General features: G+C 37.0%; 1 protein-coding gene across 5 annotated transcripts in view; it reads left to right on the top strand.

Moving 5' to 3' along the window:
- The first annotated feature begins 4,814 nt into the window (after positions 1-4,814).
- Positions 4,815-26,728, top strand: part of nrxn2a (neurexin 2a) — a 155,200-nt gene continuing 133,286 nt past the window's right edge. For 4 of the 5 annotated variants that reach the window (XM_055043569.1, XM_055043570.1, XM_055043568.1 and 1 more), the window contains exon 1: positions 4,816-5,227. The gene's annotated coding sequence lies outside the window, so the exon portion shown is untranslated. Of the gene's footprint in view, positions 5,228-26,728 lie in introns of all 5 variants that reach the window. The other variant, XM_055043571.1, reaches the window with a different exon arrangement.

The following is a 26,728-nucleotide window of genomic DNA, read 5'->3' as shown; positions in this document are numbered from 1 at the left end:
ATCTACTCTGGTAAAATCTGTAGATGTTTGGGATCAGTAAAGCTGCGTAAGCACCTTTTGCTTTTTTATTGTCTCTTGAGCTGTTTATGACGTCGCAGTCGGTTTTGAGGTGCCACAGGGAACAACTTACATCAGCAAGCAATATCTTGGCCTGAAAGATTATCCTCCTTACTGTTAAAAGGTACATTTCAACTTCAATACTACAACTAAATCTTTGCCCATTGTTTGGCGGCAAAACATTGCATTGTTGGTCACTTTTTTGTGATATTTATCAGTGACTTCAACAACTTTGTTGAGCTTTACTGAAACGCATTGTGAGAAAGTAGTTAACCTTCATCATTCGAAAGATTTTGAACACCAGCTGTAAAATCCTGCAGGACTGGAACTAGCATTCTAAGGATAAGAAGACAGAAAATTGATGCCACTTCTAGTTTCTTTGCTAAACAAGACCAGAAACTATGCAGGGGTGTCTAACCTCTGAAATTTGAGCGTTCAAACAGGCCTTTGAAACAGTCACACCTCTGAAGTAGACTTTGTTTGAAATTCACTGCACATTTCCCATTATGTGACTGACAGGCAAATGTGTTTTGGAGACTATTCTTTTTATTCAGAACCAATTGGTGAGCTTTGCTGATGTTTTCCTGTACCATATTTCTGTCAAAGTATTGTTATGACTTTTGGATTTTTAATACAATAACATAAAAGCTTCAACAACAACAGATTTGCATATTATAATTTATAATCCACAAAACTGCCTCTTTGTTGCTATTCTACCGGGTCCAAATGCATTACCAGTTCTGACCAGTTGCCATTCTGGACAGAAGTTTACATATATTCATCATTGTTGTGACTGTAAAAATAATTTGGAGCTTTTAATTATCCAATTGATCTGTTTTTAAAAACTGACAAAACAGTTTTTTATGTGTTTTGGGATCATTGTCCTGTTGAAACATTCAATTACATGCAGACTTCAGCTGTCTGGCCTAAACTGTCAAACCTGATAAAAGGACATTGGACATTTCACCTGGCTGCTGAGAGACAAATGCATACATTTAAAACAACTCTTTGCTAAAACTTTGACATTTACATTCACATGAACAAGCTGAATAGTTCCAGGTGAGGGTTTTTATTCGGGTTCTGTTCCCTATGAGCCTGCCTACTGAGGTTTCGAGAACCACAATGATCCCAGACACATATGTCTGCATCTAGTTTAAGAAAATTTGTCTAGAATTAAATTGTCTGTTTTAATTTGTAGAATTAGCGGGGTTTATGTATATTTTTTAAATCTGCGTATAGCAAACAAATGGTTTCAATTGCATAACTGCACGTTTAGCCCAAGCTGTATACCTACATTTGAGTTTTTTGTGGCGTCTACTCGGACATTACTAGTAAGTGTTACTTACTTCCTCACTTAGATTGAATTGTTTAGCAGGAAAAAATATCATTTATTATTTATATATCACCCTCAGATTCAAGATTGCTTTGACTTTTATCCGGAAGTAAAGTCTTCGACGTACCTCGGCTCTCTGGAACAGGCTTTTAGAGGTTTGTTCATCTGAGTCACCTGTCACTGATATGTCAATTAGTCTACACTCCCGGACAGAGTTTGTGCAAGGCACACGATATGAAATTTGACTTTTTAAAACAATAACGTGCTTAAAATGTCTCATAGCAAAAACAAATGCTTTTAGTGTTCCATCTGGTTCCCTGTCAGCTGTAACCTTTTGAGTCTAAACCCAAAATGGAAAAGCATCAACATTTTCACACAGCTGAAATGAAAAAGAAGTGCTAAAAAGGACAGCTTGCACCTTCATAGAGTACAATTTAACCACAAAGGACTCTACAAATTAAAACAGACAATTTAAATGTCTCAATTTGAAAAAGAATTAGCGCTTTAAAAAAAAAAACAACCATGTTTGAAGTGCTTGCTTAACATTTTGGCTTTGCCAGCAGAGCATCTCGGGGTTAACCTCTAAAAACGACACAAAGCTGTCACTGAAACAAGTTATTTTGATGGACTAACCATTGTTGAGAGCTGCTGTCAGCTCGAGTAACTTTGTCTTTCTTTCCCTTTTGTTTTCTCCCTTCTGCTCTTGTTTTAAAGCAAGCACCTTCTCATTTTTTACTGTCTTCACGCTGATAAAGCACAGCTGTATTAGTTGTGAATGCAAAGCTGTTATTTAAATCTCTTTCATTTATAATTTATGCACACCGTTGTTTTTATCTGTTTGTAGATGTGGATTGTCTATTATAACAAATGTGCTGAAGTGTCATAAATTGAAGGTTCAAGGGGAAAAACCAAAATCAATTCAATAAAGAGAGGACATTTGTTGGCATATGTATTGGTTTCTTTTAATTTTATGTGTGTGGCAGGATTATTTTTTGTACTTGAAAGTAGTTTACACAGTAAATTTAATTTTGATTAAAAATATGTATATTTTTAAAAGCAAGCTAACACTTGCAAGGGAACAGAAAGCTTCAGATTCCCTCGAGGGTTCTAATGAGCTTGCTACAAGGGAAAGTTTTTATTTTATTTGTAATTTTTCTTTTATTGGTTGTTACTGTTTTCAGAATGTTTCATCTACATAGAAATACAAAGAATGGCCCAAAACCTTTTTTTTTTTACTCCCACAGAAGAATGAGTTGGATTATAAAATTACTATAAAACAGGTTTTCAGCTTGGCTTTTAGATGAAAGGAATGTTTTATTACCAATTCATGTTTTCATAAGCTAGAAAGTAATAATTTGGATTGTGGGAATCTATGTATTTTAACATCTATTAAAGTTTATATTTATGAACTGTGATTCTATTGGACTTCTGTTAACACTTCAGTAATTGAATTTCTACTTTATTCATCAAATGTTATGCTAACTGTATCCTCAATCTTTAAGATTTTATAACTTATCACTGCATTTCAATGTTCACTATTTAAGATTTTATAAATAGTTTTTTGTCACTACATGATTATCTCCTCAGTTAATCTATATGTGATTTTTCTTTTTTCTATTTGTTTGTTTATTTGCTTGACCGTTAGGCATATTTCAATAAACACATATCTAATTTTGTCCTATATAAATGCCCATGCATGTGATTCTGTTTCTTTGCCTTTATAGTTACAGTTCTATCACAGTAATTTACACCAATGTAATGTAAAGTTGTTTTAATTTTTGAGTACCTTTTAATAATTTGTACTTTACAGTTTCAGGATTGTGGTAACTTGTATTTGTATACCAATTTTCTCATCTGTTTGAAATGTAATTTATTTATGTAGAACTTTTAATGCCTACCAGAGAAAAACACATGAATTAAGAATTCTGGATAGGCAGATTTTTATCCTTTGACTTGCTGAGAGGTTATAGGAGTTGGGTTTTAAGGTCCACATGAGTTTGTAGTCATCCAAAAATGTGAATGAAATTGTTTGGGTTAGATATGCATCCATTATAATTATGTTGCTTACATTGAGTCTTACAGTCTGGTCCCTGGTGAAGTTAATCCGGACATATTTATTTTCTAAACCTCACATTCCTCATTTCATCCCTGCTCATAATGTGAAAGGCAAGATCTAATGACAACTGAAGAACTTTGAATGCATTTGTCAGCGAGTGGCGTAAATTAGAGGGACTGAGAGGAAATGAATTTGATCCTGAACTGTTGAAAATAAAATCATTCGCAACAAATAAATTTCCCTTGAGTCATAAGGATTTTCCTGAGTGAAATTCCCAATTAGGACGACTGCTGTTGTAGGAACTGCATGGGGATCTTTTGAGTTTAATATGAGATAAAAAGGTTTTTCTTTTTATGTCAAGGTAAGCCAAATGAAACCAGATAAAAATCAGCTGAGTATGACAATAGCTTAAATTTCATCTAAGAGAGTGCAGTTCCCCAGTGAACGCAAAACAGAATCTGATGCTTGTAAAGAGGCAAAATATGCTTGAAATTTTATTTAGCAAATTACTTTAAACCTGGATTGAGTTTTACCATTTGACAATGAAAGAAATGTAATTTATTTTAACATATGACATCTTAAAAAGAAACTTAAAATCTGCAATTTGTATCTACCCACATTGAACAAGTCAAATCTCTTGAGAACAAAAGATTTTTATGGTGGAGAAAACTGGGTGACTTTTTTTTCTTTCTTTTCTTCTTGCCCTGAGGACATGAATCACAGATACAGAAGTTAAGATGAGGCTTCAAAATCCAAGAAAGCAGTCCAACTCTCATGCTGAGGTGTCTGTTGCTTGTGGAGCTCCTGCATTATGCAAAGTGAATGGTAAAATGAATTATTGTTACCATCAGATTCCTAAACTTCAGCACAAATTAGCAGCTTGATAGTTAAAAATTGGGTAAGAAAATTATCCCAATCATATGTGACGGATAAAGTAACATTAAGCTGACTAAAAATACCAGATGTTTATTTAATAGTTCTCTAGCCGGAAGCAGTTAAATGTTAGCTTTCCATTTTTAATGGATGGATAAAAAGTTATCCACCAAAATAGTCAATAAATGAGTAAAATGTGATGAGTGGCTTGGACCTTGCTCAAGGGCACTTTAGCAGGATGAGAGGCGGACGTGGAGGCTGATGGAGGAAACAGGAAATCCGAGATGGCTCCTGTATCATGATACCTGATCGCGGTAAATTAAAATACACCCGCTCACAAAGCAGGGGTTACGATCCCGCGTGGTATATTCATACGCAGTTTTATCCTCCCTGGCAACGTTGATGTGATAGTTTTGATGGGGGTGGAGGATTGGTCAACAGCAGCTGACCGCGCCCTCAACCCTTATAAGCTACCTACTAAACTATTACCATCAAGTGTCGGGGGAGAGGGGATGACGGCTCTGCTGCTGCTGCTGCTGCTGCTGCTGCTGCCCTCAGTGCGGCGGAGGAGAGAAAGCATCTTTGTCTGCACAGAGCAGCTCTGCTGGGCTTCCCTGCCTGCCTGCCTGCCTGCCTGCTTTCATCTACACAGCAACATCTACAGATGAGGGAGATTCTTTCTGAAAACGGGGTTCGCGGATTCATCTGCCGCATTCATCTCTGCTGAAATTTTCGGACTTTTCCTCCCCGTTTCCTTCTCTCTTTCTCTCTCTCTCTCCATTGTGCTTTCCGGGTTTTTTTTTTTGTGAGTGTTGTTTTTTTGTGTGTCTTTTTTTTCCTGCTGCCTTGCTGGAATAATCCAACCCTCCCCTCTGTATCCATGTGTCGGATCGCTGGATGATGCACAGGTAAATGACACCACGCACCTCCTACACACAAACGACCTTACGGACGGAGGTAATTGCTTTTTTTAAAGCATGCCGCAGCGGAAAGCCACGTTATACACGCCGTGCATTTGTGTTTAAAGCTGCGAGGCTGTGCTTCTGTTTTTTTCTTCTTTCTTTCTCTCTCCTATGTCAGTGATTTGTTTTCTGTTTCAATCCGGGGGCTTCTCATTTAGCCCACTACTTCGGGCGTCTTTTGGAGATCTCGGTCTCTATGCAGGTAAAGGTGAAATGATTCTTTCAGATTTTGCATGCATTTCCAGTCAGCTGGGTGGAAGAGGACAGAGGTATGGTTTCAGAATCCCAGCACGGTTTTGCGGATGAGGTCGCCTAATTGCGTGCCGGAAGACATGCCCCGTGGTTGGGCTGTACATGCACCACATACTGTCGGGGCTTTTCCTTTGAATGCATTCAGGAAACTGGCATGGCTTCAACAGATCCCACGTACCAGGCTGACTGGTGAAGATGCTAAATATTTTATGGTGGGGGGAGAAGAAGGAAAAAAAGTGAAGTTGAGGTGGTCTTTGAGTCATGCAGCAGGCAGGGCCCTTGTCTGTAAAATGCTGGAGGTAAGCTATTTATTATTGAGGGGGATTTTGTGTTCTGTGCCAGAGGACCAGTTAGTTTAAATAAAAACAGAAGGAATGAGAGAGGGAACAGGGTGGAACAGTTGCAGCCAGTTCAGCTCTAAATGTAATAAAATTTGAGAAAAGTTGCTATTCCTTCCAGCGTTTATGGTTGCAAAAATCAAATTGTGTGGTTTGCATTTTTGGAGGTTGGGGTTCAAATTACAGCTTGTTCTCCGTCTTCTTCAAAATACATTTGCTTTATTTAATTCTCAGTTCTAATTTACAACCCCGGACATTATAACTAGATTACTGTGACTGAGCAGAGGGAAACAGCTTATTTAATCACCACCTATTGTTTATGGGAAGGCACAAATTGTCATGGTGCACTATTTGGATGCTACTTTCCTCCTCACTGATGTTTGTTTTTATTTTGTGTATCTTTTGTGTCTTGAATTTTTTTTTATAGAACAGTAGTGACTCTGATCACAGCTTGATGTTTCCCCCTCAATAATTAGATTAATTTATCCAAAGACTGAGGGGAGGTGCCCCAGGGGGCTGCTGCCACTCTTCTCAAAAAGAGTGTGGCTGCCCTCCTTGTACCTTCTGCAAACCAATTTGCTTTGCAAATTCAGCTCCACCTGTGATCTGATGCATACGGTTACTTGTCTTTGTCAGGAAGGAGCAAAACAGTTCAAGACATTAGGCAATAAACGAACTCGGGTTCACAAGAACGCAATAAGATTTTTTAAAGATATTATTAAGCAATAGTATTTCTGTTAAAAATCCTTACTTTATATATTATTTATACAAATAGAGTAATCTCAGTGTTTGAAGAATCTCTAATATAGGTTGAAAATGCTTCTTTTTGTGTTTTCAAAAATAGAACAAATATTTAATTAATGTCAAACTTAAATCTCTCCAGAGAAGAATTACCCACTTTTAGTTTTTTCAGTTCAAGTATTTTAGATTTTCAACTAGAGTTGAGTAAATACAGTCTTTAAAAAATGCAGATGCTAACTTTAGGATAGTTAGCAGCTAATAGTTATCCAGTCGCTGTATACTTCGATTGCGTACATGTAAGCTGTATTTTTCTGTCGGATCCTCCTTCAGTGCCTTTGGAAATAAGAGTTGTCGGTCAGCACAATGCAGAGGTTTTTTTTCACTGAGTCAATATAACACAACATCTGGTTACATCCCTAAATTGTTGACTCCAAATCAAATCAGAAACAGTTAAGATCAATTTAATCCTATACAAACTGTGTAATGGACCTTTAATTTAACACCCATAGGAAGCTCCGAAGCAGATGGGAAACATTGCGTCATTAGTGGCTGATGGCTTTGCACATGCTGGAGTCTCACAGTGCTTGCAAATCATTTGTGTGTTGTCTATAACTCTCAAAGTTTCCAAATGCTACCTGACCCATAGCCAGAAAGTAATGAGTGCTTTTGTTCAGCCGTGCCAAACAACATTATTTTTTGGTCGCCTCTGGTAAGAATTAAACGTAAGGACTACGTCCTAGCTTATAAATAAATAAATACATAAAATCTATTCCACCATAAACACAAGAGTTTTGTCAAGGTTCAGCAAAGTTTTAAACAGTTAATACATTTTTCAGCACTGCTCCACCTGTTGCTGCACATTGATGGTCAGTTGACACCCTTATGCTTTTCAGACACATAAGGCACCATTGTGCCTAAGCTTCAAAACAATAAATATTTTAATATTATAACCAATATGGTTTACTATTTCAGCAGTAGCAGGAATAATCGCTGCTTTTCTGTTTTATAACTATAAAATTGTTTTATATATTTTTGGTCAACATTACAGTACAATTATATTGTCATACCTGCCCAGGCCTACTAGTTTCCAGGGTCAAGCTTAAAGTACTAACCTTCATATCATATTCATATTAGTAGCTTACACTTAGCTCACTAGATAAGGTCACATCCTAATAGCAACTACTAGATTGCACTTTTGGAGACAAACTTCATCTCTCTCTGATGAGAAATATCATGGCGTTTTAGTAGTTCAGGTTTCATTGAATAGAATGACCAAAATAAATGATTTTGCAAGGAAAGAAAAAAGTGAGGGACCATTCAAAATGAGCTATAGCTAAATCATAGTTACAGACTTTGGTGAACTAAGCTTTAGTTGCAATCAGGTTCTTAATGGAAATACCAATCTTATAGCTTAATACTACAATTCTGATTTTTAAATCAAATTTCAGCTTTACTTTTACTCAATCTGTTATATCGAGGATTTCTCCCATTATCCAGTTGCTACTTTTTTCGAGCGGGAGGAGCTTTCAGGGTCGCACTTTCCACACTTGTGTGGCTATGATCTGACTCACAAGGCATCTGCTTTCATTACTGCCTCCAATAAAATGTGAGAGTTTGGGAAGGGTTAGCCGTTTAAGAAAGAGGGAAATTGTGTCACTGCTGTCATCACAGCAACTTATCTAAAACCAAGTCACTGGAATCATTTTTTAAATGATTTTGTAATTTTTTTTTCAAAGCTATTAGAATGTGGCAGATCACATAACTTCACTTTCATTTAGCCTTTTTTCTCCCAAAGATTTTTCTTGTCTATTGGAATGAAACAGAAATGCATAAAGCACCAGCAAGAACGCAACGAGAGATGGGTGACTTGACCAAGGAGACTGCTTGAAATAACAAGAGGGCAAAGTTGACGTGGTGTGTGTGGATGTTTGTGCGTTTTTCATACATGTGTGTCACAGCTCAATGGCTTCAGCATGCATTCTGGGGAAGCGGAAGGTTACAGATATTGTGTGGCATTGCAAATCGTGTCGCTTCCTCTTTATCATACCCCATCAAGGTCAGACCCACAGACTGAAAGTGGTGGCCCTGGCCTTTTCCACTCCTGGCTCTGGCAGAGGAACGGGGCCCGCGGACCACTGTTGCTTCTAATCAGGGCTGACGCGTGACTCAGTTGCATGCCAGCTGCAGAGCCAAACAGGGATTATGTCCCTGGATGATGAAGACAAAAAACAAAAAAAAACAAAGGTCACCGTTGAGATCTTTGTCTCCCTGCACCTTCAGGGAGCTCGAGTTATTTCATCATTTGTGCGTTATTTTCTAATGAACTTTGCTCCACAGAATGGAACAAATAGTAGAAATAAAAAGAAATATTTTACCCAGTACAAGTCAACCAGCCACAGGGCTGTATAGTTAGAGTTGTGACACCAGCAGCATAGTGTTGGTTAAATTACAATCTGGGTCATTGTGCCACTTGTTTCAAAGGGTAGAAACAAGGATTTAAAACATATTTTTGCACAGCTAAAAATCACGGGGGACGGACCCCCTGCCCTCTTTTCTGGGAAAACTGGAATGTTATGCCACAAAGTATTTCACTGCAATTGTAACTATATAATTTTATACCATTCATGTGGTAATTACAGATACAAAACAAGTCCTTTCAGAACTTTGAATATTTTTTTCCCTCTCCAACACCTCACAATGCTATATATGTTACAGCCCACTCAACTGACTGGAAGTGTGTCAGATGCTGCTGAGAACTAGTAAACAGAGTTTTTTGTAGTAGTTAAAACACAATAAAAACAAACAAACAAAAAACAAATTTCCCCGGCAGAATAAAATATGCACTTTGCCTTATCTTGCACTAGACATATAACAAAACATCTAACTTGGGAGACAAACCATCTAAAGAAGATGCATGAAATTGGACTTGAGAAAACGAGATGATGAGTTGAAACAAAGAATCCTTTTTTTTTTTTTTTTTCACAAAAATTTGCATTGAATAATACAGCCCAAGTTTGGGTTGTGTATTTTTTTGCACCTATCTAATCTCAGGTGCTCCTATTGTACCAAAACTACCTAAAATGCTTCCTTCTGTGTTTTTATGAATAGACTAAAGATTTTATGTCTATTTTAAAGAATCTGTCTTCAAAGTTGAAATATCCAATTCAGGACTGAAAATCCCAGTTGTTTTTGATTTTGAACTAAAGCTGACCAAATGCAGTCCACACTAATCAAACACACTGAAACATGCAAATGTGAAACAGATGCTAACTTAACAGTGAGTTAGTTGTGGTTTTCCTACTGCGAGTTGTCTATCATCCTGTCACGCAGGGTTTTCCCCTCTACTTTCATTTTAAATTTGTCCTTTATGCATGTTGAATGTGTGGAAATTACTGATTCAAAACATGTCCTTTGAAAGCTTTGAAATTTCTTATTGCTCTCCGGTACTTTGCAATCATCAGGTGCAATATCTTACAACCCACTTACCTGACTTGGAAGATAATTATTGCTTAAAAGTCAGCTTCAGGCATTTTTATTTTATTTATTTATCCATTTTTGCACATTTCCTATTCTGAATAGACAAATGCTTTGCATTTTGTTTTCTCCATTAATGCTCCATTTGGAATATGATAATACATTCAGCTCACAGTACATGACATAACACTATTGGCTCACAAGACCTTGACAAGATTAGATTTAAGAAATATTTTATTTGTTGTTATTTTTAATAAATACAGTAAAGATTTGGTAGTTATACAATGTATTTAAAAGAGTATGTTTAACATTTCAGTCCATGCTTTGCTTGTGTATACATTGGATTTTTTATTCTTTTCTGACTGTACAGTGATCCCGGTGCTGAACAAAAATATTTTCTGTTTTCACAAACACAATAAAGATTTTCTAAATGTAAGGCTGTTTTTAAAAATGGTTCCCAAATATCTTTGCTTGCCCACAAAGTAGGAATGAAAGTGACTTGTCACCGTGATCATCAGCAAAGTACCCAAGCATTACATGAAGATCTATTATGACAAATCAAAGATCATATTCGGCAACATTCTTCATCTATAACTGATGTAACATTAAGAGCATTTGAAGAGAATTTGTTTAGTGTGCAATTATCCATGTCTGGCTTTCGGTCTTTTTAGATTTTTATCTTTAATTCTACGCAGCATTTTGAGTTGCTTTTAATATGAAGCGTGCTCTATGAATTTGAAATGGATTGATTGATTCATTGATCAAAGACTCAGTCAGCCCAGATTAATCAGCAACTGGTCATTCAAAGCTTAGCTGCTAATGATGCTAAAGTTAGCATCTGTTTCCAATGTTTAGCCACAAGCTGAATATTTTCAGATTTATTTTTTGGACAGTTTTCTTTTTCATTTTTTAGTTCTTTTGGAACCGAGTAGCATATTGTTTTCAATTAAAATCTTTATTTACTCCATCAACACAGCATCTGGTGTGACATCTGATCATCTGAATCAGCTGAGATCGATTCAATCCTATGCAAGTGTTTATCTAATGCACTTTAGTTGAGCTCAAAAGTCAGGTTTTAACACCACAATGCTTTTAATCAAATCATTTTTTACACTCTGTACCCTCCAGAATACCTGACAAAAGCATTGAACCATGTTGTTGAGGCCCAAACAGGGGCCTTTTGAAACATCTATGAAGAAAAATAATTACTTATTTGCATATGTAGCAGCTACTGATTTTAAAAGCTTGATTGGTCCTGCCATATATCTGTGAAATAATTGACGGTAAAATTGCCTGTGATTTTCACCACAGGTGGTACAGTAGGTGGAAAGGAACGAAAGGCGGTCTGTAATTTTCCGTAAGCACAATGCTACTTAGGATTCATCAAAGGTTGTCAGCGGAGTCTGTCATACTTAGGAGACACGATGACAAAAATGTCTCTTGAAAAGCTCAGCTGTTGTTCATTAAGTATGTGCATGACAAATATGTACCCGGTCAGATTTTTCCCCAACATTTTGCACTCAAAATGGAGAGACATTTATATGTGTCACGTGTGTTTTTTCTTCATATTTTTTTAAATAACACAGATGCTATTAGATTGAAGTTGTTCTTTTTTTTAAAACAAATAAGCCACATAATTTACGTAGGGATAATGTGAGAAACGTGTGGTATACGGAACCTAAAGTTTTATTTCCCTTCATTCTGGAAATTTTTCTCTATTCTATGTTGCTTGACTTAAAAATTTAAGTTTCGTCCTACTCCGTCGACAAGCTAAATTTTGTAACTGATGGGTGATACCACAGACTCCAATCAGCTCCAGTCTTGATTAAGAAGCTATTGTAGGCCAGTAAAGTTTAAAAGGAAAAAAAAAAAACAAAGTAATGTAAGTGCTCTTTATCACCCTTTTTATTTTGTGATCTGCTATAATCTTACTAAAATATCAGAGAGTAATGGCTTCTGAGTGCTGATTGAAGGGGATATTTATTCACTGTTCAGCTGAAGACGTACAGCCCTCTAGTTAAGCAAAGTGGCTTCGTCTTGCAGCACCATTCAGGTATTTTTTGCACAGTCAAAAAAGTGTTACATTGCATTGCAGATGTAGGAATTTTTAAGCCCATCCATCTTCGTGACAGAATGAGTAAAAGGAGGCTGAAGCTGCACTGTTAAGCAAAAGGTGCCTAGGCAGCATAATCGGTGCCCTTAGTGAAATAAAACACAACATCACTTTGTCAAGACATACGTTGTGCTGTTAGACTGCTCAAAAAAACAGCAACCCTACAAGGACCAAATCTGGTGCTGGAAGGAAAAGGATTTGGGTTTGTAAGAATAAAAATTAATGCAGTCATAGTATTGCTTTGAATTTGTATTTTTTGACTAGAGAAATGGTCTTGATTTTCTGATATCAAAATTAAGAATGCACCAAATGCTCAGTTTGTTACCAGAAGCGGATAATCTTCAGCTTGATTGACTTGATTGCTAACTGTTAAACGTAAATACAATTTAAAATGAGTTCCAGAAAGTATGAGATGCAAGAAAAAAATGGTATGGAGTTTGTTTGTTACTAATTGTATTTCTCAGCTCTAGATTGTCTTAGGTTTCCTTTGTATCCATGACTTAAATAGGTAATATTTCCAAATGTAATTAATTATGATTTGAGGCCTTCCGAAAATGTGCTTGTCTTGTGTACTTTTGTGACCACAACTTGTGGTCACGATACCACAAACTGTAGTGTTTGTGGTATTCACTTGGATTTCACTTTGGTTTGAAATCCAAAGTGTACTAAGACTTATGTGCAAAATGGCAGCCTCTGCTGTACATTGTAAAAGCCCCTCACATACATTGTCAGATGCTGCTGATAAACTTATACAATAAGTTAAATATTGTTCTCCTCTTCCACAAATTGGATGGAGGTGCTAGTTAAGGTGCAGAAACCTCTCATATTAGAGAAATTAGGTATATTCTGAAGAAATATGTCAATGCAGGCATATGTCATAGCATCCTACACATGTCAGTTCTGTCAGTGTTGACAGAATTGGTAAAATGTACACCAGGAGCTTCCTTTTTTTCCAATTAAATTGTGTTATCTAATTTATTTTATTTTTTTGCATTCACCCTTGGATCTCCGGACAGTCTTGAACAGCCATGAAGGGGATGATACTGGCTTCCTGATTGTTTATACGGCATATTTGGGCATTTTGACTTCAGGCCTATTTGTGTTAAGAGTAGCACTGAGAACTGATGAAATACTGCTTCAGCTTTGTATTGAAATATTTTAAAACACTACTCAAGAGATAGCGGTAAGACTTGAGTCTCAACCAAGTGAATATGAAAGCTTGTAAATGAAAAGAAATATGCATTTTATGTTGTCTGTTTATTCTCAGTGAGAAATTGGAATCTGCCAAAATCTTAATTGACAGGTCAAAGCGTTGTAAGTGTAAAATGCTGCTGTTGGTGTATCTCTAATCATAATGACATTGAGTGTGTTCGTCTGATTGTAAAAAGCTAAATTGTAGTCAAGTGTTCCAAATTACAGAGTGTAATTAACTGTAAAGAGCCACACATTCCCAAGGCTATTATTCAGATTTCTGTATTCTTTATGGTATACAACAATCTGAAGCTTTTAGTTTTGCAAACGACATATTTTGGGTATAACGCCGTCAACTGGAAAGACTTGCTGCATTATTCAAAGGCCAGCTTTAAAGAAACGTGTGCATAAGCCTCTTTCTTCTTGAAAGATGAAAACAATGATGACATGGGGAAGGTTAAACATTCACCTTGGCTGACAGCGCGTGATTATGTATTATCTGCATCACCTCAGCAACCCGTGGCTCTGAATTAAGAAAAAAAAAACAGACTACATTTTGGTTCGCTGAAATAATTTGATTGAACCTGCATCAGATTTGTTGTCAGAAACTCCTGGTAGGGCCACAGAGGTTTACACAATCTTAGTTGCAAATCGCTCAATGGATCTTTCTCTTTCATACCAGTATTACTATCACCAGCAGGGGAATTCATCTTCTCAAGGCAATATCCACACGGCTCTCACATGGGAGGCGTGAAGGAGTTCACAATAAATGTGTTGGAAACCTGGGCAGTCTTGTAAAATTGCACTGCTATGTTAGAGGTAGAGTCCTGTGAGCTTTTAATTTTTTTTCTCCCCTCTCTTATCAGGTGACAACAGGGCATAGGGCAGATTTACGTGGATGCAGTTGATCAGTGAATGGCAGGCGGGTTGCGAAGCGAAAGATTCTTAGCAGCTGTCTGGCTGTCCATCCATCACGCCGCCCTCAGACGCGCCAGTCACACTTAGATGACCAGCAGACTGCAGAATGGGGGATGCTGTGGTAAACACTGGTACAGTCGTTTATTTCAATTCAAGCTGTGTCTTCTGGCATCTCTCATGGGGAGCGGATTCTCACTAATTTGTTACAGTATGCAGCGGAAATCTTGCCTAATGCTGCATTGCAAAGTCAGTCTTTTCCTTGCCCGCGGCTGCTTCATCTATAAAGGTGTCTGTCTCATGTGTCCTATCTGTGCGAGGGAGCTTTATGCCGTATCAATGTCAGCTTTCATTGGGTCTTAGTGGAGCTTTCTGATTCTGGCAAAATGAGCTGTTACCTAAGATCAACCAAGGCCTTTCTTTTGCTTAGCCGCCGAAGAGGAAAGAGGAGTTGTGGGTTTGTGTTCAAGTCTGTGTACATGTGAGAAAAGAAAAGGCTCAGCGAGCAGGATCCTCGCTTTGCTTCCGCTCAGGGTTTTTGTCTGGTGGCATCCTCCTCAGGATGAGATGTGACAGCACTGGATGATCTAATCATGGATGTCATGGCATAGCTGCTTATTAACTGAGATTTCAAGGGCAAACATTTCCATCATTAGTAGCTAGTATTCTGTATAAATGGCTCCATGAGCAAGTGGTGCAGTGGTGATGGCTTCTGGTAATGTCACAGTATGTGGTGGTGGGGAGGAGCTTGTCTCATTACATTTTTTGCACATGTATATGAAGAATTTATCGTCATATATATGTGCAGGTCTGTATGTATGCTGCTGTTGTATACTGGATACAACTGATTGTATCCAGTATACAACCATTTGTATTTTCAGATAAATTGTAAGTCCTCTGAGGTTCAGAATTACAGAAAATGTCAAATATATGCTCATTCATGTCAACTAAAACATTAAAATATTTTACATTTTAGTTCTAGTCGAGTGCTGTCATGAAGATTATTAATCCACAATTATTTGCAACAGGTCAATGTTTTGTTTATTATGGTTCAAAAGCAGCTCTAAAAAGGTGACTTTTTAGCCTACATATAAAGGAACTAGGTGTTTCAGTTGTTTTGCAGTTTTCTATAAGTTTGTTCCAGATTTGTGGTGCAGTGCATAGAAGCTGGATGCTGCTTTTCCTTGCTTGGTTCTGGTTCTGGGGATGCAGAGCAAACCAGAAGTAGAAGACCTGAGAGATTGATACAACAGCAGATATTTAATAGATTTGCTGCTAAGCTGTGACGTGATTTATAAACTAACATAACTATTTTGTAATCTATTCTCTGAGCCACAGGGAGTCAGTGGAAGGACTTTAGAACTAGCGTGAGGTTCTCGATCTTCCGAGTTTTAGTGCTAACACGAGCAGCAGCATTCTGGATCTGCTGCTGATGTTATATAGTTGATTTATTTTTATTTTTTATTTTGGCAGACCTGGGAGAACTCTGTTGCAGTAATCAATTTAACTCAAGATAAACACACAGATGAGTTTCTCTAGATCTTGCTGGGATATTAGCCTTTAATCCTGGAAATGTTCTTCAGATGATAGAATGCTAACTTTGTAACTACACGTTAAATACGATTGAATAAACATCTACCATCATTTACACTAGAGTCTCGTTTAAAGGTCAGTGGCGATAATTGACTTTTACTGACATTTTCTTCTTTACATCTCTAAGCAGCATCCATTTAACATGTCCCTTTAAAATTTGTGGAAAGAGGAGAAGAAAACTGGTTGCTAGTGTTGCTAAGAGGCCCACATTTATGTTTAAAGTACTGGCTGTGTTCACTGCATATGAGTGGACAGAATAATAATAAAAAACCAGTCGTAGCAAAGTCTCTGAAAGCATGTGTGAAAATTGAATATAGTGCGATCAAACTATGTTTGGCACAAACCTACACTGCACATCACCAAAAGAGCCCCGGCCTTAAATTAAGTGTAGTGGTGGCAGCAAGACTGAAGCTTTGTTTAACCCAATTCAACAAGAGAATAGTTTATTTCTGTCACATTTCAAAGACAGGATTTAATTTTCCTGTCCTTAAGTAGCATTGCTTGAATAGAAGATAAGGGAGTAAAAGTTAGCAGACTGAATTGCTTTATAATGCAAATTTGTGTGCATCAGTTTGTGCAGAGAAGTTTGAGTCAGACTTGTAAAATTGCATTTCAAAATACTCTATTGTTACTAGCGTGGTGAATTTTCCATCGCAGCCTTGCCTAAGTTGTCCCACCTGTCTCTGAGATATGCAGAAGAAATCCTCTGGCAGCAGCACAGAGACATTTTATGCCTGGAGCACATAGTGTCTGTCTTACATGAGAAACAAAATTGTTCACGTCAAGTGACGGAATGTCTCTGTGCACTGGACACCGAACCATTAGCTGTAAGTTTCTGCCCATATTGTCCACTGACAGAATCCACCTATTTTATTTGGTGACGCTCTAAGTGATGTCACCGGCTCGGTTGTTGCCAGGCTACAACCACAACATCCAGATACAGTCATTGTGATCCATAGAGATTTGAAGCATACCTCTACCTTTGCCACACATCCAGTTTTCTTTCCGTTTACTCAGATAGAACATGCTATATAATTATTTCCACAGTAACAGATACCTACCCTAATAAAATGTATTAAAATGAGCAAAAAATTAACTTGCCAGAAAAGCAACCTAGAGGAGCCAGTTTAAATAAACTATGCAAATTTTGATGACAGTAGATGTTAACAATCCAGCCAAAGTCGTGTCATAGCCTTTCTGACAGTGACAAAAGTGATATCCCAAATATGTGCACAGATGTATGTGAAGATTTGAACCTGTAACATTTCCATAAAATTCACATACATTTAAAATTCAAAGGTCACATAGTATACCGAATTCAGATACAAACCAAAGGTGTGTGAACACCCAACCTGTGACAGTTTCACATGGAGGGGGACTAACATTTTGGCAGTGAAAACGGTCTCTGTTCACATTTTGATTTTCATGCGTCTCACCAGAACATAACACCTCACTAATGCTGCTCCTTCTGTATGCAGCCTGGATTTATTTCTGAGATCTGTCACAGGCGAGAAGCTTTTCTTGAAACATGAGGAAAGGTGGAAGATTACTGTGTATTAACAGAATATCAGAATCATTTATGATGTTATGACATTGATTGGGCTAAATGCAGTGGATCCCTAAATTATTCAGATTTTAGTTTAAAGTGATCTTTTAAGTTTACCAGCATGTTTCTTCTGATTTAAAATAATAGTAAAGTTTTGAGGGTTAAGGTCATGACAGAGATCTGAAACTCATTTCCAACTCTGAGTCATTCAAGTTCCACATAACTGTATGCAAAAAGCTATACCAAAAAAATATATTCTACTGACTGAGAAGAATGTAATCTTTAAACCTTAATTTATGGATAGACATCTATATCTCCAAATTGAACCTTTGCACTTTCATTGTCATTGTCGTATTTCTTATGAGAGACAAACTTCTTGGTTAACTTGAAGTTAATTTTTTTTACATCAAAAGCTCTGAATATACTCTGCAAGAACAGAGAATTTTGTTCTGTCTCCGAGGGATGCAAGAACAAAATGACATCATTCTGTTCTTGCAGATTATCTTGACACATTTTAAGGGGAGAACATTTTTCTCTTGTCGTGATAATATTAAGTAATTGATAAGAATTTAAAGAGAGCAGTGTTACTACGCTGAGAAATGGGAGCGACCTATGAGGTCTTCCCAGGGGTTCTGCACAAGTATTTATACCACACTGTCGCTAAATGCTGTTGTAAATCTTGATAAATTTCTATACTTAAAGACTTGGGGTGTTTTCACATCTGACAGTCTGCTGGACTGTTCGATCGGGACCAAAATTGCGACATTTGTTACATTTTCAGCTGGTGTGGTTCACTTTCACACTGTTGCGTTAAACAAACCAAACGCTTTGAGCAACCTGTTTACCTTCTCACGTGAGGTGGCGCTACACCAAGAACCAAAGAAGTACTGGGAGAAAGAACTCAACAAACAATACCTATGAACAACGCAACTTCCTTCTTCACAAAATGTAAACGGCGGTGTGACATCAGATTTTAATGGTTGTAGAATTTCTCTTTTGTCTTTAGCAAAAGACCACAAGGCATTTGTCCAATCAACACTATGCACTCATTTATTTTGATTGCATTTACCCAGAATGCCATGGACTAAAGTCTGCTTCAGTCTTGTGGAGAAGTCTCCGGTCTGCTTGGCGTTCACATAGATATCAAAATTGTGCTCCTTTGATCACCTGCCACCAGTGCATTGGGCTGGGTCAGAGGTGAGTCTCTTTAACAGATAACAGCTAACTGCTAACTGTTTGACATGTAAACTTAGGAGCATAATTTGACTGGCTAAAAGCTGCTTGACCTGATCTAGGGCTCATTGCTTTGGCTTGGTTCACCGGAAGGTCACCACTTTTCAGGTCAATTTCTTTTGCTAGTGAGGTGAAAGGATATCTATCTATCTATCTATCTATCTATCTATCTATCTATCTATCTATCTATCTATCTATCTATCTATCTATCTATCTATCTATCTATCTATCTATCTGTCTGTCTGTCTGTCTGTCTGTCTGTCTCTGTCTGTCTGTCTGTCTGTCTGTCTGTCTGTCTGTCTGTCTGTCTGTCTGTCTGTCTGTCTGTCTGTCTGTCTGTCTGTCTGTCTGTCTGTCTGTCTATCTATCTATCTATCTATCTATCTATCTATCTATCTATCTATCTATCTATCTAAAGATAGATAGAAAGGATATCTATCTAAAGATAGATAGATACATATCAAGTCTGAAAAAGTCTGATTCAAATGAGAATATATTTCTTCCTCACTAATTAGACTGTATTTCTTCCTTACTAAAGTTAATATCGAAATGCTTATATTAGTACTTTTTTTGGAGCCAGGACGGCATTTGGTCATTTGTAGTTCAAATCTAAAATGCTTACAGTAGTGAAACTTGAACTGCTTCATCCTATACTGAACAGAGATTCTTTGAAACACACATTAAGACATATGAAACCTTTGTTTTGTTTGAGAACAAAAAAGGGTGTGTTTTTTTTCATGTTCTCATGAAACCAACATCAAATGTGGCTTTGTGTTGTTAACTTGATGTAGCATCACACCTGACAACATAGCACTTCATACCTCCATACTCATTCTCACACACATCATGCCTGCCATCACATGCTGAAGTGGGTGTCAAGCAGGGAATTTTAGTCTTCACTAAGCTTGCTAAAACAAATATTTCTCTTCAGACACGGTCATGTCCTGATTCCCTCTTACCCGCATCGTCAAATGTTAATGGAGGAATTTCATCTTGATGGTGTGCCAGGACAAAAATCTGTCTAATGATGCTTGGGAGGGTTTCGTGCCTGAGCTGAGCCTATGTTAACTCAACCTCCACCTCAGTGTGTGATAAGGGTGGTGCTCTGATCCTGCTGGGTTGGACACAAACAGGCTCATTTGCAACGTGCAGGAGAACAAGCTGCACGATGCCTGCCGTGTTGTCATTTAAATCACTTTTTTCTTGCTCTGGGTATCCAACCAAATGGCATTTCTGAGAAAGGTTTTTCAAACGCCACAGTAACAGCTTTGCAGGGAGCAGATGTGCATGCATTGTATCATTACTACGCCTACAATACATTTACATTCACTTAATGAGGGCATTGTGCGCAGTACCATGTTTATGCTTGTAGCGAGTGTTACGTATTTAGTTACCTAATTACCTGGCTTGCTGGTTTGTGAAAGTGTCAGCTGTTATAATGTCTTGTACCACAAAGAAAAAGGAACCCTGTGTTCTGTTGACATGAGCTCGGCCTGTGCTGGATTCCAATGAGCTGACAGAACCTTTAAACTGGATGTTCCGCCTGACACAAGATCTGCTTATATTTATCCAACTCACATCGAGGAGTGTTGTAAAAAAAATCACAGATTTTTTTTGGTGTGTATTTGTGTCTAAATGTGTTGGTGCTTCCTCTCTGAGACAAATTGACAGTTTCAGAGGAAAAATACAGGAGCGCGATCACAGATTCTCAGAAAATGGGTGACATGATCGTTTACAGTTAAAGTCAATATTCTACCCTGCGCTTTCTGTAAATTTGAGATAAAAAATGTGGTGGCAAATATTGATCACTGTATGAGGTCTTCTGTTTCTTTAAATGATACACATTTCAGACTAAGAGCAGGTTACATGAAAAGTAAATGTTTGGCAGTGAAGCTGATTTTGGCGTTGGTTTGGAGACAAGTTGATATTTCTTAAGCTTGCCACTGAAGTAAAAAATATTTTTAAAATCCAGTTGATGCAGGAAAAACACAAATTGAGACAAAAATTATTTGTATTATGACTATATAGAAGCCTTTATGTTAATAATAATAAGTTGCTATAATGCAAAGCAATCATAAATCTTTTGAACTGAATATCAAATGTTTTATTTTTCCAAGCCATTTTTATTTACCTGAAATCCCAAAGCTGCATCACAAAGCAAAAGTTCAGTGCTTTGAAAAGGGCTTTTGCTATTTTGTGTCTTGCTGAGAGTTAGATGAGACAACTGATAACACTCCCATGTCTGGACAGCAGATATGAAGAGACTGCCAGCAGCTAGCCAAACTATCTTCCCACAAAAAGGAAAAATAGTGGGAGCATAGCTGCACCGCATTTGTTCAAAGGTAACAAAAAAATGTGCACACTGGCAACTCTAATGCACCTCCTACTGACATGTTATATTTAAGACGGACAAAAGATGTAAAAACTACAAATGAATTGGATTTTACAGGGATCAGTGGGGATTTCTGGAATGTGCTGGTGGTGATCAGTGAAAAGAAGATTTCTCTCAAACTTTGTTCAACCTCAGAGCCTCTTTTTCTGGTGCTGGTATATGTAAATGTGTTCACATGCTACATTTTCATGCTGTTAGGATTTGTGATGGAAAATAAATTGGGTTTTGATTTTAGTTTGACTCCAAAACAACAATATTATTATGAAGAGTTTTTGGCCACAAGTGCAATAAACATGTTTTTCTGAAGCTGAAGTGGCAAATCATGAGGACAAATACATATTTAAATAGCAAACAAAATTATAGTTTAAAAAATTTTATTTAAACATACTTTCTTATTTGCTTAATTTATATTTCATGTTACCTCCTTCGTGATAGTGCTAATGTAAGTAGAAGACGCAAGCTAAAGGACATAAAAGCAGAAGAAAATATATTTAACTCCTACATTCTAACTGCTCACCAACACTTAAACATTTAATCCATTACTATTTTCTATTTTAACTAATTTCTTTCTGAATTCACTTATAAGTGTTCAGATAATTTTCCTCTTCAGTTTCTTGATTGCTGTTCTCTAATAATTGGATCATCTCTAATGATTTCAGCTCTAAGTCTGAAAAACCCATTATTTTTCTTTTTACTGGCTGAAAATTTTCAAGTCATTCATATTTACTTAAAATTACTCATCTGACATAAAATTTAAGGAAGCAGTAGGACAAAAATGCAACTCTAAAAAGAAAAACACCCATAGAGCGTAAAGTACAAACAAATGTATCAAATGACTAGTATTAGTAGAAGATTTAACAAACATACTAATAAACATATTTCTGAAATTAAACTTAATTAAAAAAAGTGACGGTTTTATAATTTGGTATTTTATTGATGAAGGGATAAATTAGGCCAGAAGGGATTTTCTCCAGCTCGTATTATTTATTTTTGTTTGTACCCACTATAAAACTTACAATTTCCACCACAACATAATCTATACGTTGGTGTACCAAATGATTTTGTCATTAATTATGCATTCTCTGTGTGAATTAAAATCTGTGGATGATGGCTATCTGTGAGGCATTATGTGTTTTATGGTGATGGATCTATAGCGGTAAAAATCTTTATTGTCTTTGTGCTGATATTGAACTCTCCTTTATGTCTCATATTGACATTGTCAAAAGAATATTGTTACACTGGGGGAGAGTTTTGTGGCCACAGAAATACCCATTTTGTTTTCCTCATATATAGAATACAGATTTTGAGAACATTTAAGACCAACTTAAAGAAAGATTTTGAAAAGTGAGAAAATTTTTTACTCACTGCTCAGATCTGTTAGGGAAAAGTGGGATCACAATAAAACATGTTTTAAAAATACGTATCCTTCTATAAATGCATCAAAATAGTAAATATGGTTTGTCAGTTCCTGCTTATTTATATTTTTTGTTGCAAAAAATATAAATAAGCTGCATGTAAAGCATCAATTGTCTGTGGTTTAGAGCTTAACTTTCTCCCACTAATCTTTTTCTTAAGCAAGGTGCATTCTCAGCAATAGAGAGCAAAAGAAAGACAAATACTAGATCCCTTGTATATGTAATTAAAGTTTTAAGTTACACCAACCACTATGGGTAAGTGCAGTCCCATCATAAAAGATTAAGTTACTCCAATGAAGTTGGCTCCAAAAAAAGACTGAGTACCGAAGAAAAGGCAAAAGGAATAAAATGTAAGATTCATAAAGCTGGAGGAAGATGAGAGAGTGTTGTTTGCAACGTGACATACATTAGAAGATGGGACACTGACATGCACTGTGGAAAATGTGGATCTTTGCTATTGAGAACAAGACGCATATAAACACAGCAGGCAGATATTTACTGAGGAAATTACGGCACACAACATGGGTTTATGTGACAAAAGTAATGCGGGAGGAGAGAGATCGTCTTAATGTGTAATACACTTTCTTATGAGGAATACTGTTGAACAATTAACTCCAAATAAAAAAAAACAAATACCTTATTGCTAACACACCATTACTGTACCCATGTGGAAGAATTTGGAGCAGCAAATATACTTGCTCATTAACCTTTCTTTGATAGTGACCGTTTTCCGGTCTCGCCAAGACTGCAGTACCTTTTCCTTAGAATGTTCTTTTCAGACATAAAAAATGCAGCCATCAAGGGACCGAAATGCAAATAATTGATGCTGTCCTCTGGCTCCAGAAGGTTGAAATGGTAAACAATGACTGAAAATGTCCTCAAATTTAGTCTCTAGGTTAAACTTAAACAAAAGATTTAAGAAAAAAATGATTGTCAAAAGATGCACTTGGTTTTTAACACAACAGAAAAGTGAAGTTCAGTCATAAAATTATTAGTTTTCTCCAATATTTAGGATGTAGACTTCCAATAAAGCAGCAAATAGTTAAATATATTCATGGTTATTAATTTCTGTTGTTTGAAGAGGTATCCTTTAAGATTGTGAATTGCTAAGACATTTGTGTCTTAGTAAAGCCTCACAGAAACACTGGCACCCTAAATCTGCTTCATGGCTGACATTTTGACATGTCTGAGCAGGAAATAGACTGGTCTGCTAATTAATTAGAAGTTGATTGCTAAGGATTACTGGGGCACTGAAAGGAACCAAACCATCATTCATGTCACTCAGTAAATCTGTGCGCTGAAAAGACCAGACGTCTTCTGTGGAAACCGAGCATGTTTTAGAGTCTGATTTTATAGCAGTTCATCTAAACTTTCTATCAAAGTGCACCTTGTTGTTGTTTGTCTCTCTGAGTTCATTTTAGTTTTAGAAATGGTTTACTTTAGACCCATAGAAAAACTTGCAACTTATTTTTACAAGATCTTTTTCTCCTTTTGTGCCGCCTCCACTTACAGGGACACATCTGTTGTGGAAATTGTCCTTGAACACAATTGATTGTATGGGTTATTGTGAAGTCAGGGATTGTTTACATTGAGAAAATATTTGAACTGAATCAGTGTTTTGAACTGAATGGGCTTTGAACACCTCATTGGTTGACAAGGATGACCCATAATACTTTTTTTTCCAAAAACTCACATTGTTTACTGCAATATTAAAACTAGCGTGTATGTTGATATATCTAAAAATCCTTTTTACAGTATGTGGCTCAGAATGTCATCAAGTGAATTAAAACATCACCAATAAAGTCACACACTGCTAAAGTGAATCTTCACTAGTAAATATTGAGTGTCTGCATATCTTATCATGACATGAAAATATGTTATTGAGGTATTACTGTCATTTACAAAACATTTTTTTTTCATAGCAATGTTGTGTCATAGTGTTGACACTGATGCTATAAAAGGTTCCAACATGTCCATAAAAATCTGATCCCACTTCGGCTAGCTTGAGTTCACATGCTGCTCTATCGGATGTTCAGAAATACAATGCCGGTGCCACATTTACTAAATACTTTGAAGTTCTTTATCTCTACACAAGATTGCAAAAACAAATGCAAGGCAGAAATTCAGTACTGTGATGGAGGTGTAATATTGAGGTTACCTAACCAGGATTCTACTGTTCCTTACTTCAAACTAAGCTATGTAGAGTATCAAATTTAAATGCTAAGATAGTAGCTATAAAACTGACACTATTAATCTACTTGTTACATCAGCTGGATGGCACTTCTTGACAAGACAGACCTCCCTTTGACAAGTATACTTGTGTTTTAATATCTCGTGATCTCATGCCACAGGATCTCATCATACCCCTAATAAATGCTTTTTAACTTGACAGAAATTGCATAGTGGTGACATTGATTAGTTCTCAGTGGTGACATTGATTAGTTCTCAGTGGAACATGCTTACGTGTTTAGCATGTTCCACATGTTCTCATTTAAATAAAATAAGAGGTTCATGAAACAAACGTCAATCTTCAGAATCTGATTTTCTGACTTAATGCTGACTAATTGTGTTCCCCATGTTTAGTTCTTGTGTTCAGCATCTTTAAAAGTATTTGACTTTTTCTTTCCGTTTCATCTGTAATTAGCAACTTTATATGAGGATAAGCTGGCAGTATTGATAAACCACTTAGACGTTCTCGTATTAGAGAAATGGCGTCTTGCATCTGTGCAAACAATGCTTCATTTTATAACATTGCACTTTATCATATTAACTGTACATAAAGATCGATCTTTGTGTACAGAACTTTACATAATGACAGAACATTGAGGCAAAGTCAAATGACATAAGAGGATAAATGCCCTCACAGTTGAGAGGAAGAAAATCCTTGTGATAGCTGGCGGAGGTTCGCCGTGGACTCACTGATGGGAGGAATTTGTTGTAACAAAGGCGGCCACAACTCGCTGAGGTTGCCTGTAAGCAGAGTGAAAAGCTTCAGCCAGGCCGGACTGAGGTAGCAGCTTGTTAGAGCGACCCCACACAGCTGAGCAACCTTCTGTGGCTCCTCCTGGCTGCTGCAGGGTGGAGGACGGGTGCAGTCCTTGTGACTTTGCTGTAGCTCCCCAGGCATTATCAGTGCCTGAGTGACAAGTCCCCCCCGCCTTCTCCCCCTGCTGCCTTTTGCTCGCTCCCATTTGTATGCACATCCTATTTATAAACTTTCACTTTAGCACAGCAGATTTTGCGCTTACATATTTAAGGTTGATGAATATTCATTAGTGTTATGGTAGTCATCCTCGGAACTTTGCATAAATGTCCAAATATCTGTGACAGCAGCTTGCAAATATTTGTTTTTGATATTAAAGAAAGCTCAGGTTTAGATTGGTCTGAATCCCAAAGAGTGAGGGGTTCCTGCAATTCTTCTAGATGTAGAGAAATTATGACACAAACACTACCTGGCTTGGAGTCATAACCATATACTGAGCTAGAGAAGAAAATAGATAACATTATTGTGATGTTCTTTCTCACTTTGGTATTTTCATTTTGAGTGCAGAATTCTTTATTTTCAATTTAAGATGTACTGAGAAAAAACTGCACTCATGCTCAAGTCCATTTGGCTTGCTTCCAAATGCACTTTTCTGCTCTCAGATTTAAAACCTCTGGCACAAATATTTCCATCACCTGTGTGCTACTCCTTGTGCTTAAAACGTCTGAGGTCTCTTGTCTCCTCGTGGATTTTGCTCTTGCAAATCTGCCTAGTAACAATTTAACCCAATAGAATGTCAGAGCTAACATCACAGCTTCGTTGTTTAGCTCTTGTTTTACTTTCACTCTAGCCAAACTAGCTATGAAAAGTATTTTGGTTAAGTCAACATTTAATATTCAAAATTGAGAATTGAGAGACCAATAAAGGGAATCTTTGTGCGAAAGAGATATCGGTAAGCAAGCAGCAATGTTGTGCTTTTGTGGTTTGAAATTAGAAGTCTGCTTCCAAGGATGTGGAAGCAGACTTCCACATCCTTGGAAGCAGACAGGCCTGTGATCTGCCAGTTTTGCTGGTAATTCAGGTCAGATTTACAGCATCAAAGAGCTTCGCTTTGATTAAAATGTGTATATATATCTACTTTGGTTTTTACTAGGAGGTCATTTAGTTCAGGACTTCAAATGCATGAAATTTATATGGTTTGCACGGTTCTTACGGAACTAGTGAGGAAAAGGGTATTTTAAAGAGTTCTCAGTGTTTTCCT

The sequence above is a fragment of the Poeciliopsis prolifica genome, unplaced genomic scaffold (assembly GCF_027474105.1).
Source record: "Poeciliopsis prolifica strain line A6 unplaced genomic scaffold, Auburn_PproV2 SCAFFOLD019, whole genome shotgun sequence".
Lineage (NCBI taxonomy): Eukaryota > Metazoa > Chordata > Actinopteri > Cyprinodontiformes > Poeciliidae > Poeciliopsis > Poeciliopsis prolifica.
This window is presented reverse-complemented; position numbering and strand designations above follow the sequence as displayed.